Raw genomic sequence first — 9,529 nt, 5'->3', positions numbered from 1 at the left:
GCGATGAGGGCGGGGAAGTGGCTCGCTTGGCGGTTGAGACCTCAAGGGGTTGCCTAGCAACGGCGTCTTCGGGTGAGGATGGGTCCCAGGCCTGGTCGCCACCATCCTAAAGGGCTTCGCCTTTCTTCAGATTTTCAGAGTGCCTTCTTTCCTCTGTAACTGTGGAAAGAGATCATTTAAATCCTGGAATACTTTGATTTCGCCCTGTATAAGACTCAACACCTATAGATGTGTGTATTGGAGACTAATACATATATTCATGTAACCTCCGGATCACAAGGAACAAAGCAGAGAGGTAGAGAAAGTGTTTTGTTTACGTTTAAAGAGGGTGTGTGGAGGAGGAAACGGCAACCCACTCCAGTATTCTTGCCTAGAGAATCCTGTGGACACAGGAGCCTGGTGGGCTACCGCTGGGGTCGCACAGAGTAGGACAGGACTGAAGCGACTTAGGAGCACCAGCAAAGCGGCTGTGTATCTTGTTTAGTTTTACTGACAAGAGGCAAAAGGATTCTGGTGATACAGTCACAGATTCATCTTGAGTTCTTTCTTTCTTTCTTTCTGGAATATTCACTCAGTGTCAAAAATAAATTTCCCAGAAAGTAATTGTTGATCATGAAGCATGTAAAATATTGTATTTCTCATTTAATCTGCAGAATATATTTGTCACAGTAAATGGAATTTGCTCACACAGTTGTAAATGCACTCTGTTAATCACAGTGATGGCTATGTGAATCAGGTAGGCTTTTTGTGAGTTAGGAAGTGCTGCAAACCCCATGGGTCAAGTTTTTGTCCTTGTGAATGTGTGTGTTAGTTGCTCAGTCGTTTCCAGCTATTTGCGACTGCGTAGACTGTAGCCTGCCAGGCTCCTCTGTCCATGGAATTCTCCAGGCAAGAATACTGGAGTTGGGTAGCCATTCTCTTCTCCAGGGGATCTTCCAAATCCAGGGATCGAACCCGGATCTCCCACATTGCAGGCAGATTCTTTACCATCTGAACCACCAGGGAAATTCTTGTGAATAGTGCATGCAAAATAAAAATGGTGGCAGTGGGATTTGAATACTATGAGAAATCAGATTTCTTTGACACCAGTTCATAAGGTCCCTCCACTAATTTATTCACTGAATGTTTATTATACACCTACAGGGTGGCCTTATGGTTTATTATACACCTACTTGCTATCATGAGCAAATGCAGACCCATCCCTGCTGTCTTGGAGATTCAGTGCAGTGGAGAGATAAAATTAGGCAAACAATCACACTTGTGCACAAACAAAAATAACTGAAGGAAAGAAATAGGGATGCACTCTATTGTCTAGTTATTCTCCTTATGAATAGTACAGAGTGTGTCTGATGCCTATCAGCAGGTATGCTTGGCCTTCAGATCCTTCCCATAATTCATCATGGCACCTGGGAAAATGGAAGCTGTATGGTTTTTTCCTGCCTTGGCCGAGAGGTTCTGAAGGCAGATAGGGACTTCTACTCCCAGGAATTTCCCCTTTACTTTATCCCAGGCTGTTCACCCACTCTTGGTGAGGAGTCTCAGGGTTTTGTGGATTCACCTGCTTTCCTGATATCCTTTTCTGTGTCAGGTGAAAAACGACACTTGACTCAGTTGCTGCTTTTTGGTGCTTATGACATATAGTGGTACTCTTTTCATTGTTTGGTTGAATACTCTTAATTTAGGCTGATATCCTTCAACTTTTTATTATTACTTTTTAGTTAGATATACAGGAACAGAGATACTGTGACTCAACTTTGTCTTGTTACTTTACCCACCCAGAAGTTTTACATTATCTCTTACTCTTCACAACAACTCTATGTGATACTATATGCTTTAAAATTCTTATTTTTGTTTCTGGCTCTCTGTTCTGATGCTATATAATTTAAACTTTAAAAATTCCTTAATATCTCAAACATACATTAAACTACATAAAATAATATAATGCATACCTTTCACTCACAACTAAGATTCTCCTTCCATTTTCTTCCTCTCTCCTATAAATACTCACTCTCCATACATTTTCAGGTATATTTTGTACTAAGTTGCTTCAGTTGTGTCTGACTGTGACCCCATGGACTGTAGCCTGCCAGGCTCCTCTGTCATGGGATTCTCCAGGCAAGAATACTGGAGTGGGTTGCCATGCCCTTCTCCAGGGCATCTTTCCGACCCAGGAATCGAACCTGAGACTCCTGCATTGGCATTCTTTACCTCTGAGCCAATGGTAGTCAGGGAAGCCCATACATGTCAGAGTTTTCTAGAACACACACCTTAGGAGTGGAATTGATGACTTTGTAGTATACCACATCTTGAACTTTAGGAGGTTTATAGCCAGATTGCTCTCCAAAGAAGTACTAGTATATACTTGTGCAAGCAATATATAACACCACTTTTAGATATACTTGCCAACTTTTGATATTTTCTGACTTTATTCATTTATTTTCACTTATATGTGTGAAATGATATGTTTTTTTCCGTTTTAATTTTCCTGAATTTAGTGATATTGAGCATCTTTTCTTACAGGCTCTCCAGGTTTCTGTCTGTTGATATTTCTGGGCCATTTTTCCACTGGGTTTATTTATGTTTTTCGTATTGATCCGTAGGAGTTATTTACATATGCTCGACACTGATCTTGTGTTAGTTAGGTCTTCTTTCTGTGGTTTGTTGATTTACTTTGTTGATGGTATCTCATCACTGAGAAGTTTTAATTTTTAATGTAGTCATATGTTTCGATCTTTCCCTTCACGGTTTGTAGTGTTTGGTGTCTTGTTTAAGGATTCCTTCCCTCTCATGATGTCATGTAGATATTCTCCTTGGTAAATACTATTATTACGTCAATTTTACAGGTAAATCATTTGGGGCAAGAGCTTATATGACTTGCCTAAGGTCATAGAGCACTGGAGGTGAGTGACTTGGGTTTTTGACTCCCAGGTTGCACTGTACTCCACAACTGATGAATCTCTTGCCACCCTGTTCTGCTAATTATCTCATGAGAGCACTTCTCAGCCTTTTCCTGTAGATGAAGAGGATGTGCAGAGCTCAGACAAGCTGCAGATTAAGTGCAGTCATTTATTGCATCATGAAACCCTCTGGCTCTAGACTTCACAATACTTAGAAATATTTTGAAAATCTTCAAATAACTTTGGCTATACATTAGAGTTGCAAAAGTAGTACAAAGAATTCCTGAATGTTCTTCACCCAGATTCCCCAAATGTTGAGCATTTTACCTTGTTCAATTTGTAACTGTTTCTCTGTATTATTGAATCTACTATGCTAGATTAAATTATTAGTATCTCTATGTTATCTTTGCGTTATCAAACCTATTATTTGAATTTCACCAGCTGTCCCACTAATGTCAGTTAGAGCAAAAGAAACAAAAAAGATTTTTTTTCTGGTCTAGAAACCAGTCTAGGGTTTTATGTTGCCTTTTAGTTTTCAAATCTCTTCCATCTGCTTTAATCTGCAACATTTCTTCAGTCTTCCTTTGTCTTTCCTGACCTTGACATTTTTTAAGAGTTCAGGCCGTTTATTTTAAGGACCATCCCTCATCCAGGCTTTCTGATGTTTCTTCATTGTTAGACTCAGGTCAAACATTTTTGGCAGGAATACGCAGAAGTGACGCTGTGTCCTTCTCAGCCAGTAATTTTCTTTTGATTAGAACCCTCTACAATATTATGTGAATAAATGCATTTTTCCAGGCAAAAGAATTAATATCTCTTATGTCCAGATCTCAAAGAATCCACATGACGTAATAAAGGCCCAGAAGTTCTTCATTCCTCTGTGCTGGTCTTGGTGGGAATCCTTGCTCAATAAGATGCTCTGAGGGAGGCAGGGAGGGAGGCATTTAGAGTTGGGCCATGCCCTCTCCCAGGCCATTTCCTACACCTTCATCCCCCCCCGCCCCACTCCCTTCTCTGCCACCTCTTTAACTGCTACTCATCCTAAGGGCTTTAATTTAAATCTCACTCCCCTTCCCCATTTAGAATAGAGACTTTATTTTGGAGGGCTCCAAAATCACTGCAGATGGTGACTGCAACCATGAAATTAAAAGACGCTTGCTCCTTGGAAGTAAAGCTATGACCAACTGAGACAGCATATTAAAAGGCAGAGACATTACTTTGCCAACAAGGGTCCATCTCGTCAAGCTATGGTTTTTCCAGTCGTCATGTATGGTTGTGAGAGCTGGACTATAAAGAAAGCTGAGCACCGAAGAATTGATGCTTTTGAACTGTGGTGTTGGAGAAGACTCTTTAGAGTCCCTTGTACTGCTTGGAGATCCAACCAGTCAACCCTAAAGGAAATAAGTCCTGAATATTCATTGGAAGAACTGATGCTGAAGCTGAAACTCTAATACTTTGGCCACCTGATGTGAAGAACTGACTCATTGGAAAAGACCCTGATGCTGGGAAAGATTAAAGGCGGGAGGAGAAGGGAACGATGGAGGATGAGATGGTTGGATGGCATCACCGACTCAATGGACATGAGTTTGAGTAAGGTCCAGGAGTTGGTGATGGACAGGGAAGCCTGGCGTGCTGTAGTCCATGGGGTCGCAAAGAGCCAGACATGACTGAGCTCCTGAACTGAACTGATAGGAGAACAGACTATGGATTCAGACTGCTGCTGCTAAGTCATTTCAGTCGTGTCCGACTCAGTGCGACCCCATAGACAGCAGCCCACCAGGCTCCACCGTTCCTGGGATTTGCCAGGCAAGAATACTAGAGTGGGTTGCCATTGACTGCTGCTACTGCTAAGTCGCTTCAGTTGTGTCCGACTCTGTGCGACCCCAGAGACGACAGCCCACCAGGCTCCCCCGCCCTGGGATTCTCCAGGCAAGAACACTGGAGTGGGTTGCCATTTCCTTCTGCCATTGACTACTTGGCTCCAAATCCTGGCTCTGCCATTTACCAGCTGTGTGACCCTGGGCATGATACCTAACCTCTCTGTGCCTCAGTTTCCTCCTTTGTAAAACAGAGATAGTAAAAAGACCTGTCTCAAAAGATTATTGTGAATGTTGCTGAGTTAGCATGTCTAAAACATCTAGAACAGTGCCTGCCAATAAGCATTAATTAGCTGGTAGTAGCTTGCCAGCCTAAGGCACACTCTTTAAAAAAAATTTTTTTTTTTAATTTACTTATTTGACTACAGTGGGTCTTAGTTGTGGCACACAGGATCTTTTCGTTGTGGCTTGTGGAATCTGGCTCCCTGACCAGGGATGGAACCTGGGCTCCTGCTTTGGGAGCGTGGAGTCTTAGCCGCTGTACCACCAGGGAGGTCCCTGCACTCTTAGAGAACTGTGCTTTTCTCTCTTAAAATTACCTTTCCAATCAGAGGCTGTGCAATGGAATATGAGGAAAATTTGGGAGTTACCGCCTAATCTCACAGCTGAGGATAAAGGGGTACTAAATATAAAGCAGGGGCACTTGACGTGAGGTTTTTCACAAACTGGGAAAAACCTACTTCCTTATTTTCATTTACCTCTTACTGAAATTAAACTTTTCTTTCAATTAGGAATGTAGTCAACAAACAATAATGTTAGCAGAGCTTGCTATGTTGTCTCCAACAGAGAGCACAGATATTTCAAGTCACATTACAGTTGTGAGGGAGGTCTTGAATTATTGTTTATGCTCATCATTATTTTGAAATTAATGTAAATTTTAGGCTTGCCACAAGATCTTATTATTTAAACCATTAATTAAGAAGCATATTCAGTGCTATATCACACCTTTGTATTTCTAATATTTTGATGACTGTATTTCAATATAATTAGTTTTCTTTGTAACCTTATCTATCATATTTTATGCATTTAAAAACATTTCCTGAGAAGGGTCCATAGTCTTCTCCAGATGGTCAGAGAAGTCCATAACGTTATACACACAAAAAACTTAAGAATCCTGTTCTAAAAACAGTATTCAATCACTCTATGACATAAATAGTAGTAATATTTGATATATCTCCTAAAGCAAAGGGAATAAAAGCAAAAATAAATGAGGCCTAATTAAACTAGAAAGCTTTGCACAGCAAAGGAAATCATCAACAAAATGAAAAGACAACCTACTGAATGTGAGAAAATATTTGCAAATCATATGACCAATAAGGGGTTAATATCCAATATATATAAACAGCTCATACAACTCAGCATTAAAAGACCAAACAACCTGATTAAAAAATGGGTGGAAGACCTGAATAGACATTTTTCCAGAGAGGAAATGCCGATAGCCAACAGACACATGAGAAGATGCTTAACATCGCTAATCACCAGGCAAATGCAAATCAGAACCAGAAGCTATCACCTCACACCTGTCGAATGCCTGTCATCAGAACACAAGCAACAAATGTTGGCAAGGCTATGGAGAAAAGAGAACTCTTATATGCTGTTGATGGGAATGTAAATTGGCGCATCCACTGTAGAAAAGAGTAGGCAGGTTTCCCAAAAAACTAAAAATTGGAAATTCCATGGCAGTCCAGTGGTTAGGATTCCATCCTCTCACTGCTGAGGGCCTGGGTTTAACCCCTGGTTGGGGAACACAAACCAAGGGGTACAGCATTAAAAAAACCAAAAACCCTAAAAATAGAACTACCGTGTGTTTCAGCATTTCCACTCCTGGATATATATCTCCCCCCAAAAAGCCCACCACTAATTTAAAAAGATACACACACCTCAGTATTCATAGCAGCATTATTTACAACAGCCAAGATACGGAAGCAACCTAATTGCTCATCAGATGAATGGATAAAGAAGATGCGGCTTATATATACAATGGAATACTACTCAACCATTAAAAAGAAGGAAATTTTGCCATTTGCAACAACATGGTGAAATAAGTCAGAGAAAGACAAATGTTATGATATCACTTATATGTGGACTCTAAAAGATACAACAAACAAGTGAATATAACAGAAAAGAAGCAGATTCACAGATATAGAGAACAAACAAGTAGTTACCAATGGGAAGGGGCAAGATAAGGTTAAGGGGTTAATAAACTATTAACGCATAAAATAAACTACAAGGACATACTGTACTTCACAGGGAATACAGCCAATATTTTATAAGTATAAATGAAGTATAACCTTTAAAATTGTGAATCACTATGCTGTACACCCGTCACATATACATCAACTTTATTTCAATTAAAAAAAATGTGGTCGCTGACTTGAGCTTCCCTTGTGGCTCAGGGTGAAGAATGTGCCTGCAAGGCAAGAGACCTGGGTTCAATCCCTGGGTTGGGAAGAATGAGATGAGAAGCTCCCCTCTGGGTATACTAAGAGGTGAGTCAGTCATGTCTGAGGACTTTATACATATTGTTATTTAATCCTTGCAACACTGGTATTACTATTCCCATTTTATAGATGAGAAAATTGAGGCTCAAAGAGGTAGGTTAATTACTCAAGGTCATAGGACAGTATACTAGAAAGGAAATCTGTGCTTTTAGTGACTTCAATATCCCGCTTCCTATGTAAATCCTCTTAGTCTTGCTGCTGCTGCTGCTGCTGCTGCTGCTAAGTCACTTCAGTCGTCTCCAACTCTATACGACCCCATAGACAGCAGCCCACCAGCCTCCCCCGTCCCTGGGATTCTCCAGGCAAGAACACTGGAGTGGGTTGCCATTTCCTTCTCCAATGCATGAAAGTAAAAAGCAAAAGTAAAGTCGCTCAGTAGTGTCCGACCCTCAGCTACCCCATGGACTGCAGCCTTCCAGGCTTCTCCGTCCATGGGATTTTCCAGGCAAGAGTACTGGAGTGGGGTGCCATTGCCTTCTCCGTTAGTCTTTCTAGTACCCTGTAAAGTATTAATAAGTATCCTATTCCTTCATTTTACAATGAGGAAACTGAGACTCAAAGCAGACAAGTTATTTTTTCTCACAGCTAAACAACAGAGTCAGGATTCAAACCCATATCTGTCAGGTGCCCAAGCCCGTGTGTGTCCCACTGTGTCCAGCAGAATTACAGAAAGGTACCATGGAAGTGTAGCCTTGAAGAGCTGATGGTTTATCAGATATATGACTCAGGCAGACCTTTTCAGGCCATGCATTGGGATTAGATGGTTTGGAAAGAAATCACTTTTCCTGCTTTTGCTATGGGGTCACAGAGTTCTGTGGGGAACCTCTTCGTGAGTGTGAAATACACACTGGCATCTGAAAGACTCCATTAGCTGCTATTGTCTAGACAGTAAAAGTAGGAAGCAGGAGATAAAAGAATACACAAGTAGGAAGTTCTGTATTGGGCTCATGCTGAAACAGAAAGAACATTATTTTGAAACCATTAATGATGAACTCGGTAAAGATCAAAGTAGTCTTGTGACCTGTAAATCTAATAAAATGAAAATGAGGTAATGGTATGTTTTATAACTATTGAGTTTCTCAGACGCTGGAAATTATCTCAGCATGAATACTGTAAGCGAACAGGGAACAATGGAAGCCATCTAGAAAAGGATCTTTATTCAGCTATATTTATAGCAGGTATTCGTGTTGTCTTTCAACACGGGGATCACAAAGGAGTCTGTTTCACCTTGCAGGGTGTATGAAAATACAACGGCTGTCACAGTCCCTTCCTTCCGAAGAACACAGCATAAAGGAGAGAAAGGCAGAGAGTGCTGTGAATAGGGGGCTGGATCACTGCGGCTAGGAAAGGTGACAGGAGGGAAGAGGAAATAAGGAAAGAAGAAAAAAATGAAGTGATTCTTCCCACCATCACCCAACCCCTATCCTCTAGACCCAAGCTGTCTAATTTAACCATAGCCACTAGCAATACTTGGGCTTTCCAGGTGGTGCTAGTGGTAAAGAACCCTTCTGCCAATGCAGGAGATACAGGAGACCTGGGTTTGATGCCTGGATCCCGAAGATCCCCTGGAGAAGGAAATGGCAACCCACTCCAGTATTCCTACCTGGAGAATCCCATGGACAGAAGAGCTTGGCAGGCTACAGTCCAGAGAGTTGCAAGGAGTTGGACACGACTGAAGTGACTTGGCAAGCACTTTATGTTTATTAGGAGTAAATAAAAAATCTGCTTCCTTGGTTGCACTTACCATCTCCCAAGGGTTTAACAGGCACATGTACTTTGTGGCTACATTATTGGATGGTGTAGATACAGAATGTTTCTCTGGAAAGCGCTATTGGACAGCACAGATAAACATCCAGTTCCACCTAGGAAAATTCAAAGTCTAGGATAAGTGGAACCCTGTGACTGTATTGTCCTCAGCCCAGGGAAGACGAGAGCACAATCTTCTGAAGTGGGATATGAGAGTGCCAGGCTTCTGTGTGACCTAGCACATACACTCTCTAGGACTCAGTTTTCTAATTTAATGATTAATATAAATATTTTAGTGGATATTAGAGGAAAATCACATAATTAATTCTTATGATAATCATATGAGCTGTTAGGCCAGTTTTTTTTTTAATTGGGATACAGTCGCTTTATAATATCATGTTAGTTTCTGCTGTACAATGGAGTGAATCAGCTATATGTGTATACATATATATATAGCCCCTTCTTCTTACGTTAGGCCTATGTTAACAGAGGAGAAACCAGAAGTTAA

At 41.0% G+C, this 9,529-nt stretch overlaps 1 long non-coding RNA gene across 1 annotated transcript; it reads left to right on the top strand.

Moving 5' to 3' along the window:
- The first annotated feature begins 54 nt into the window (after window positions 1–54).
- Window positions 55–8,957, top strand: LOC138990398 (uncharacterized). The gene is made up of 3 exons (XR_011466469.1): window positions 55–295; window positions 7,171–7,263; window positions 8,510–8,957. It is a non-coding gene; the product is annotated as an uncharacterized lncRNA (long non-coding RNA).
- Window positions 8,958–9,529: the final 572 nt, after the last annotated feature.

Source organism: Bos mutus, chromosome 13, assembly GCF_027580195.1.
Source record: "Bos mutus isolate GX-2022 chromosome 13, NWIPB_WYAK_1.1, whole genome shotgun sequence".
Classification (NCBI taxonomy): domain Eukaryota; kingdom Metazoa; phylum Chordata; class Mammalia; order Artiodactyla; family Bovidae; genus Bos; species Bos mutus.
The sequence above is the reverse complement of the archived record's forward strand: the minus strand, read 5'-3'. Positions and strand labels throughout refer to the sequence as shown.